The sequence below is a fragment of the Oncorhynchus keta genome, chromosome 3, assembly GCF_023373465.1.
Source record: "Oncorhynchus keta strain PuntledgeMale-10-30-2019 chromosome 3, Oket_V2, whole genome shotgun sequence".
Taxonomy (NCBI): domain Eukaryota; kingdom Metazoa; phylum Chordata; class Actinopteri; order Salmoniformes; family Salmonidae; genus Oncorhynchus; species Oncorhynchus keta.
This window is the reverse complement of record NC_068423.1, coordinates 28872750-28880249: the sequence shown is the minus strand read 5'-3', so window position 1 is coordinate 28880249 and position 7500 is coordinate 28872750. Positions and strand designations below refer to the sequence as shown.

Here is a 7500-nt window from a genome sequence, read left to right as displayed (position 1 = left end):
GTAGTAGACCAGTGTCAACATGACTGAGAAGACACATGACCTGGTAGTAGACCAGTGTCAACATGACTGAGAAGACATGACCTGGTAGTAGACCAGTGTCAACATGACTGAGAAGACACATGACCTGGTAGTAGACCAGTGTCAACATGACTGAGAAGACACATGACCTGGTAGTAGACCAGTGTCAACATGACTGAGAAGACACATGACCTGGTAGTAGACCAGTGTCAACATGACTGAGAAGACACATGACCTGGTAGTAGACCAGTGTCAACATGACTGAGAAGACACATGACATGGTAGTAGACCAATGTCAACATGACTGAGAAAACACATGACCTGGTAGTAGACCAATGTCAACATGACTGAGAAGACACATGACCTGGTAGTAGACCAGTGTCAACATGACTGAGAAGACACATGACCTGGTAGTAGACCAGTGTCAACATGACTGAGAAGACACATGACCTGGTAGTAGACCAATGTCAACATGACTGAGAAAACACATGACCTGGTAGTAGACCAGTGTCAACATGACTGAGAAGACACATGACCTGGTAGTAGACCAGTGTCAACATGACTGAGAAGTCACATGACCTGGTAGTAGACCAGTGTCAACATGACTGAGAAGACACATGACCTGGTAGTAGACCAGTGTCAACATGACTGAGAAGACACATGACCTGGTAGTAGACCAGTGTCAACATGACTGAGAAGACACATGACCTGGTAGTAGACCAGTGTCAACATGACTGAGAAGTCACATGACCTGGTAGTAGACCAGTGTCAACATGACTGAGAAGACACATGACCTGGTAGTAGACCAGTGTCAACATGACTGAGAAGACACATGACCTGGTAGTAGACCAGTATCAACATGACTGAGAAGACACATGACATGGTAGTAGACCAATGTCAACATGACTGAGAAGACACATGACCTGGTAGTAGACCAGTATCAACATGACTGAGAAGACACATGACCTGGTAGTAGACCAGTGTCAACATGACTGAGAAGACACATGACCTGGTAGTAGACCAGTGTCAACATGACTGAGAAGACACATGACCTGGTAGTAGACCAGTGTCAACATGACTGAGAAGACACATGACCTGGTAGTAGACCAGTGTCAACATGACTGAGAAGACACATGACATGGTAGTAGACCAATGTCAACATGACTGAGAAGACACATGACCTGGTAGTAGACCAGTATCAACATGACTGAGAAGACACATGACCTGGTAGTAGACCAGTGTCAACATGACTGAGAAGACACATGACCTGGTAGTAGACCAGTGTCAACATGACTGAGAAGACACATGACCTGGTATGAAAGACAAAACAAAACAAGATGGGAAATATTATCCACATTACTTTGCACTTTTCACTGGCTGTCCCTCAGGTTGTGGCAGGAGGACACATATTTGGCATCCAAAACTGCACATTTTGGCTTTTCACCCAATAAATATTAGATTTTTTCTTCATCTTTTATAGTTTAAAATTCTTGGCAAAGAAATATTCTCTGAGGTCTGAGTATTTGTCACAGTTAATAGGAAATGCAGCTCTGTCTCTACCTCTCCCCTGGAGCAGAGTGAGCACAGCCTGTCCTCTCTGGGCAGCCAGGTTTGTCTGTGATGACCGGTCTCTCTAGCCAGACTGTCCTCTCTGGGCAGCCAGGTTTGTCTGTGACGACCGGTCTCTATAGCCAGACTCACTGAGTCTGTACCTAGACAATGTTTTCCTCAGTTTTCTATCAGTCACAGTGGTCAGATAGTCTGCCACCATGTACTGTCTGTTTAGAGACAAATAGCATTGAAGTTTACTTAGATTTTTTGTGGTGTCTTTCCAATTGGTGATATATTTTTATTTTTGTTTTATGATGATTTGGTTGGGCCAGATTTTCTGAGTGCTGTCCTGAGGCTCTATGGGGTTGGTTTGAGTTGGTGAACTGAGCCTCAGAACCAGCTGGCTGAGGGGACTCTCTCTTTTTTCATCTCTTGACATTGTAGAGCTGTGTGATGGAATGTTTTGGGGTAACTTGTTTTTAGATGGTTGTCTCTCTCTCTCTCTTTCTCTCTCTGTCTCTCTCTCTGTCTCTCTCTCTGTCTCTCTCTCTCTCTCTCTCTCTCTCTCTCTCTCTCTCTCTCTCTCTCTCTCTCTCTCTCTCTCTCTCTCTCTCTCTCTCTCTCTCTCTCTCTCTCTCTCTCTCTCTCTCTCTCTGTCTGTGTCTCTCTCTCTCTCTCTCTCTGTCTCTCTCTCTCTCTATGTATCGCTCCCTCTCTGTCTCTCTCTCTCTCTCTCTCTCTCTCTCTCTCTCTCTCTCTCTCTCTCTCTCTCTCTCTCTCTCTCTCTCTCTCTCTCTCTCTCTCTCTCTCTCTCTCTCTCTCTCTCTCTCTCTCTCTCTCTCTCTCTCTCTCTCTCTCTCTCTCTCTCTCTCTCTCTAGGTGGTGAGCCGGGTGGCAGCGCAGCAAGGTTATGACCTGGACCTGGGGTACAGGGTCCTAGCAGTGTGTGCTGCCAACAGAGACAAGTTCTCTCCCAAATCAGCAGGTAGGACCAGGTCTTCCTTCCTGATGTTGAGATGTCTAGCTATCTCAGTGACAGTCAAAACACTGTCTAGCTATCTCAGTGACAGTCAAAACACTGTCTAGCTATCTCAGTGACAGTCAAAACACTGTCTATCTATCTCAGTGAGGGTCAAAACACTGTCTAGCTATCTCAGTGAGGGTCAAAACACTGTCTAGCTATCTCAGTGACAGTCAAAACACTGTCTAGCTATCTCAGTGACAGTCAAAACACTGTCTAGCTATCTCAGTGACAGTCAAAACACTGTCTAGCTATCTCAGTGAGGGTCAAAACACTGTCTAGCTATCTCAGTGAGGGTCAAAACACTGTCTAGCTATCTCAGTGACAGTCAAAACAATGTCTATCTCAGTCAGGGTCAAAACACTGTCTAGCTATCTCAGTGACAGTCAAAACACTGTCTATCTATCTCAGTGAGGGTCAAAACACTGTCTAGCTATCTCAGTGACAGTCAAAACACTGTCTCGCTATCTCAGTGAGGGTCAAAACACTGTCTAGCTATCTCAGTGAGGGTCCAAACACTGTCTAGCTATCTCAGTGAGGGTCAAAACACTGTCTAGCTATCTCAGTGAGGGTCAAAACACTGTCTAGCTATCTCAGTGACAGTCAAAACACTGTCTAGCTATCTCAGTGACAGTCAAAACTTCTGTCGCTGAAATAGCCAGTCTGTTTTGTAGCTGAAACAACCAGTCTGTTTTGTCGCTAAAACAACCAGTCTGTTTTGTCGCTAAAACAACCAGTCTGTTTTGTCGCTAAAACAACCAGTCTGTTTTGTCGCTAAAACAACCAGTCTGTTTTGTCGCTAAAACCGCCAAACGTCTGTTTTGTAGCTGAAACAGCCAGTCAGTTTTTTAGCTGAAACAGCATGATGATGAATCATGGGGAGAATGAAGATGTGTTCGCTGTAGCGAGCTCGGCAGAAGGCACGTAACCATAGTTACAGTGGGATATTTTGCGGTGGCCGTTTTGAAGAATGTGTGATTTGTGGTTGCCTCTCTCTCTCTCTCTCTCTCTCTCTCTCTCTCTCTCTCTCTCTCTCTGTCTCTCTCTCTCTCTCTGTCTCTGTCTCTCTCTCTCTCTCTCTCTCTCTCTCTGTCTCTCTCTCTCTCTCTGTCTCTCTCTCTGTCTCTGTCTCTCTCTCTCTCTCTCTCTCTCTCTCTGTCTCTCTCTCTGTCTCTCTCTCTCTGTCTCTCTCTCTATCTCTCTCTCTGTCTCTCTCTCTGTCTCTCTCTCTCTCTCTCTCTCTCTCTCTCTCTCTCTGTCTCTCTCCCTCTCCCTCTCTCTCCCTCCCTCTCCCTCTCTCTCCCTCTCCCCCTCTCCCTCTCTCTCTCTCCCCCTCTCTCTCTCTCTCTCTCTCTCTCTCTATATATATCTCTCAGGTTAGGAGGAGGTTTGGTCAGTAGGAGTGATAACTCTGGTTGTCCAGGAAATAAAACACACACTGTTATTTATTAATGATCTTTAACATTTTAGGTTTTTATCCAATTAATTGGTTTATGACTGTATTGAGTGATGTAGCAGTGGCTATAAGAAGGTGTGCTATTTGTGTCTTTTAGGATATTTACCAGGTTAGCTAGTTTACCTAATTCATTATTTAATGATTGTATTGAGTAGGGCTGAACCAAATTAGTCGACTGGTCGATCGTTTGGCCGTTAGGCTGTTGGTCGACTGAGATTGTTTTAGTTGAGCAATAATAAATATATACAGTTCATTCTGTTTTAGAATAAGGCTGTAACGTAACAAAATGGGGGAAAAGGGGAGGGGTCTGAATATTTTCCCAATGCACTGTATATATATATAGAACACAATGCACTGTGTTTGCTCTCATCTCAGTGAACTGTGGAGGCCTAGACTAAAAGCCGAAAATGTGGTCGGAGTCTCCATGTGGAGGGTGTAAAGCAATTCTGGAGTCTCCGGAGGCATGTAGAGTCCAAATCGAGCTCTGTACCACATCGCTATGTACCCTCCCCCAAATGTTGTAACAATGCAGTAGGCTCTGCATAGCTCCACATTAACATGATTGGTTGATGGGCCCAGAATGTGTTATGCCATGTTGCAAGTTCGCTTTGGGCCGGACCAAGTTAATAGTTGATACAATGTTTCCTGATCTTGATCATGATCCCCCCCAAATATATTCCCATATTCCTATTTCCCCCCACAAAAATATGTATATTCCGATATCCCCCCTCCAAAAAAAAATATATATATTCCGATATCCCCGCCCCCCAAAAAAATATATATATATTCCGATATCCCCCAATATATATATATATATTCCGATAACCCCCCAAAAATATATATATATATTCCGATACTCCCCCCCCCCCAAAAAATATATATATATTCCGATATCCCCCCCCCAAAAAAATATATATATATATTCCGATATCCCCCCCCCAAAAAATATATATATATATTCCGATATCCGATATATATTCCTTGCCCTCCCCAGGCCGTGATTGGGAGTCCCATAGCGCGGCGCACAATTGGTCCAGCGTCATCCGGGCCGTCATTGTAAATAAGAGCCGCCTTGCCTAGGTAAATAAAGGTTACACACTGACCAAAAGGTTATTTTGTTGGCATTTACGTAAGTCCCCATTACCAGTAAAACATCATCAAAACCTATTTCTTTTCACTTAGCTTGCTGTGCTGTCAACCAGGATTTCTATGGAACGACTTTTGCGTGTCAAAAAAGATACACGTCAAATATTTGACCAATCAGGGACCTGAATATGACTCCACGTCACAATAATAATTTAACTCGTCCATTTATTTTTTTTATGTAGTTATTACACATTGATTACACTATCACTCGTATTTCATATGTCACACCGATTCATCGATACGTACGCTATGATGCTAAGTTGTCTCGCGCACCAACAGTGCTGGTCATAACAAAAGCTAGCTAGCTCATGGATGCAACGACTCCTCGTGTTGCCGATTACCAGCAACTTCAGGAGAGTAATGGCAGAATCTGCGAAAAGCCAGCAGGAGTGGGAGGAGAATAGTTGGGTCTGGATCTCTGGCGCCCTCTTGAGGCATCAAACCGTAAGCTGAAAGCATCAGACACGCTCAGTGCATATAGTTGATTTTATTAAAACACACAGGGTGTTTCTAGATATGGAAAAATACAACACAGGGTGTTTCTAGATATGGAAAAATACAAGTGTAAAAATTCTGTCAACCAAAATTGTTCTTAGTTGGGGAAAAGCCCTAGTATTGATTTATTTTGTGTTGTTCCTCATCAACCTTGAGAAAGAAAGATGCTCTGTAGAGGCTCAATTACGCCAAGATTATTCAGATCCCCTTTGCTTTTGTTATGAAGGAATAAGAGCTAAATACAAAAGCCAAAACAAGGATCCTAGCTGTTTAGACAGAGGGTCATGCAGTAGTATCCAGACAAGGATCCTAGCTGTTTAGACAGAGGGTCATGAAGTAGTATCCAGACAAGGATCCTAGCTGTTTAGACAGAGGGTCATGAAGGAGTATCCAGACAAGGATCCTAGCTGTTTAGACAGAGGGTCATGAAGTAGTATCCAGACAAGGATCCTAGCTGTTCAGACAGAGGGTCATGAAGTAGTATCCAGACAAGGATCCTAGCTGTTTAGACAGAGGGTCATGAAGTAGTATCCAGACAAGGATCCTAGCTGTTCAGACAGAGGGTCATGAAGTAGTATCCAGACAAGGATCCTAGCTGTTTAGACAGAGGGTCATGAAGTAGTATCCAGACAAGGATCCTAGCTGTTTAGACAGAGGGTGAGGCCCCACACATAGAAATACAATTACCAATAACAGCATTCCCATTCAAGTCCGCTGTGTTATCCGATGTGTGGACCCAAGCGGCTAGGTTGAAGATACCCAGTGTTAGGTCAAGTTATGAAGAAGAAACAGAATCGTGGAACCAACGCCGTTGGCTAACTGGCATCTCAGACCCCTTAGTTTAGAATTCAACTTAGCCGAGCAGCAGACATATTGACTTCACCCGTAAGTGTTGCCACCATTGGTCCGGGTTGCTTTATTCTATTAATTGTATTTCTATGGCTACACACTGGCGAACTGGCTTTATCCTGTCTAGTGACTCTATTTCTATGGCCACACACTGGCTGCCTGGGAGAGACGGAGGGAAGCATAGCAGCTTAGACAGACTCAGAGAGAGAGAGAGAGAGAGAGAGAGAGAGAGAGAGAGAGAGAGAGAGAGAGAGAGAGAGAGAGAGAGAGAGAGAGAGAGAGAGAGAGAGAGAGAGAGAGAGAGAGAGAGAGAGAGAGAGAGAGAGAGAGAGAGAGAGAGAGAGAGAGAGAGAGAGAAAGAGAGAGAGAGAGGTCTTACTTATAGAAATATAATTACCAGAATGAACATTCCCATTCAAGTCAATGTTCTGTGATGAGTGAACTGGCTTTATCCTGTCTAGTGACTCTATTTCTATGGCCACACACTGGCTGCCTGGGAGAGACAGAGAGAGACAGAAAGAGGCTCTTAAACGGCCCCTCACACACAGGGCCCCAGGGGTAGAACCTGGAGAAAGACGTCCAGCCGGGCCGTTGCCAAGCGACAGAGAGGGGGAGTTAATCACATGACAGGGCCAGGACGGTGGCAACGTGTCGGCGAGGCAACGGGTCGGCTATCTGACACCAGACACAGACAAGCCAGTGTCTACTGTGATTCGCTGAGAGGGAGGGAGATGGGAGGGAGGGGGCAGGAGGGAGAAGTTTTTGGAACGCATCACCGCCCTTCTTCTCCACCTCCTCCTCCTCAGACTCTAACACAGAACAAATCAACAGAGGAATGCCAGATTAGTGAAGAGGAAAATGAGAGGGGGGAGACAAAGAGAGAGGACGGGTTAGGAAAGGGAGAGGAGAGAGAGCGAGAGGAGAGAGAGTGAGAGGAGAGGAGAGAGAGTGAGAGGAGAGAGCG

General features: G+C 44.9%; 2 long non-coding RNA genes across 8 annotated transcripts in view; one reads left to right on the top strand and one right to left on the bottom strand.

Moving 5' to 3' along the window:
* LOC127915503 (uncharacterized) overlaps positions 1–1427 on the bottom strand; it is a 2084-nt gene extending 657 nt beyond the window's left edge. Inside the window, exons 1-3 of one of the 5 annotated variants that reach the window (XR_008091302.1) lie at positions 1243–1427; positions 942–1113; positions 813–855 (exon numbers count right to left, since the gene is read on the bottom strand). This is a non-coding gene — a long non-coding RNA (uncharacterized LOC127915503). Of the gene's footprint in view, positions 1–812; positions 856–941; positions 1114–1199 lie in introns of all 5 variants that reach the window. The other 4 variants (XR_008091304.1, XR_008091299.1, XR_008091301.1 and 1 more) reach the window with 4 other exon arrangements.
* A 3626-nt stretch (positions 1428–5053) lies between these two features.
* LOC127915516 (uncharacterized) overlaps positions 5054–7500 on the top strand; it is a 5184-nt gene continuing 2737 nt past the window's right edge. For all 3 annotated transcript variants that reach the window (XR_008091309.1, XR_008091310.1, XR_008091308.1), the window contains exon 1: positions 5054–7500. This exon is cut by the window's right edge and continues 1318 nt beyond it. This is a non-coding gene — a long non-coding RNA (uncharacterized LOC127915516).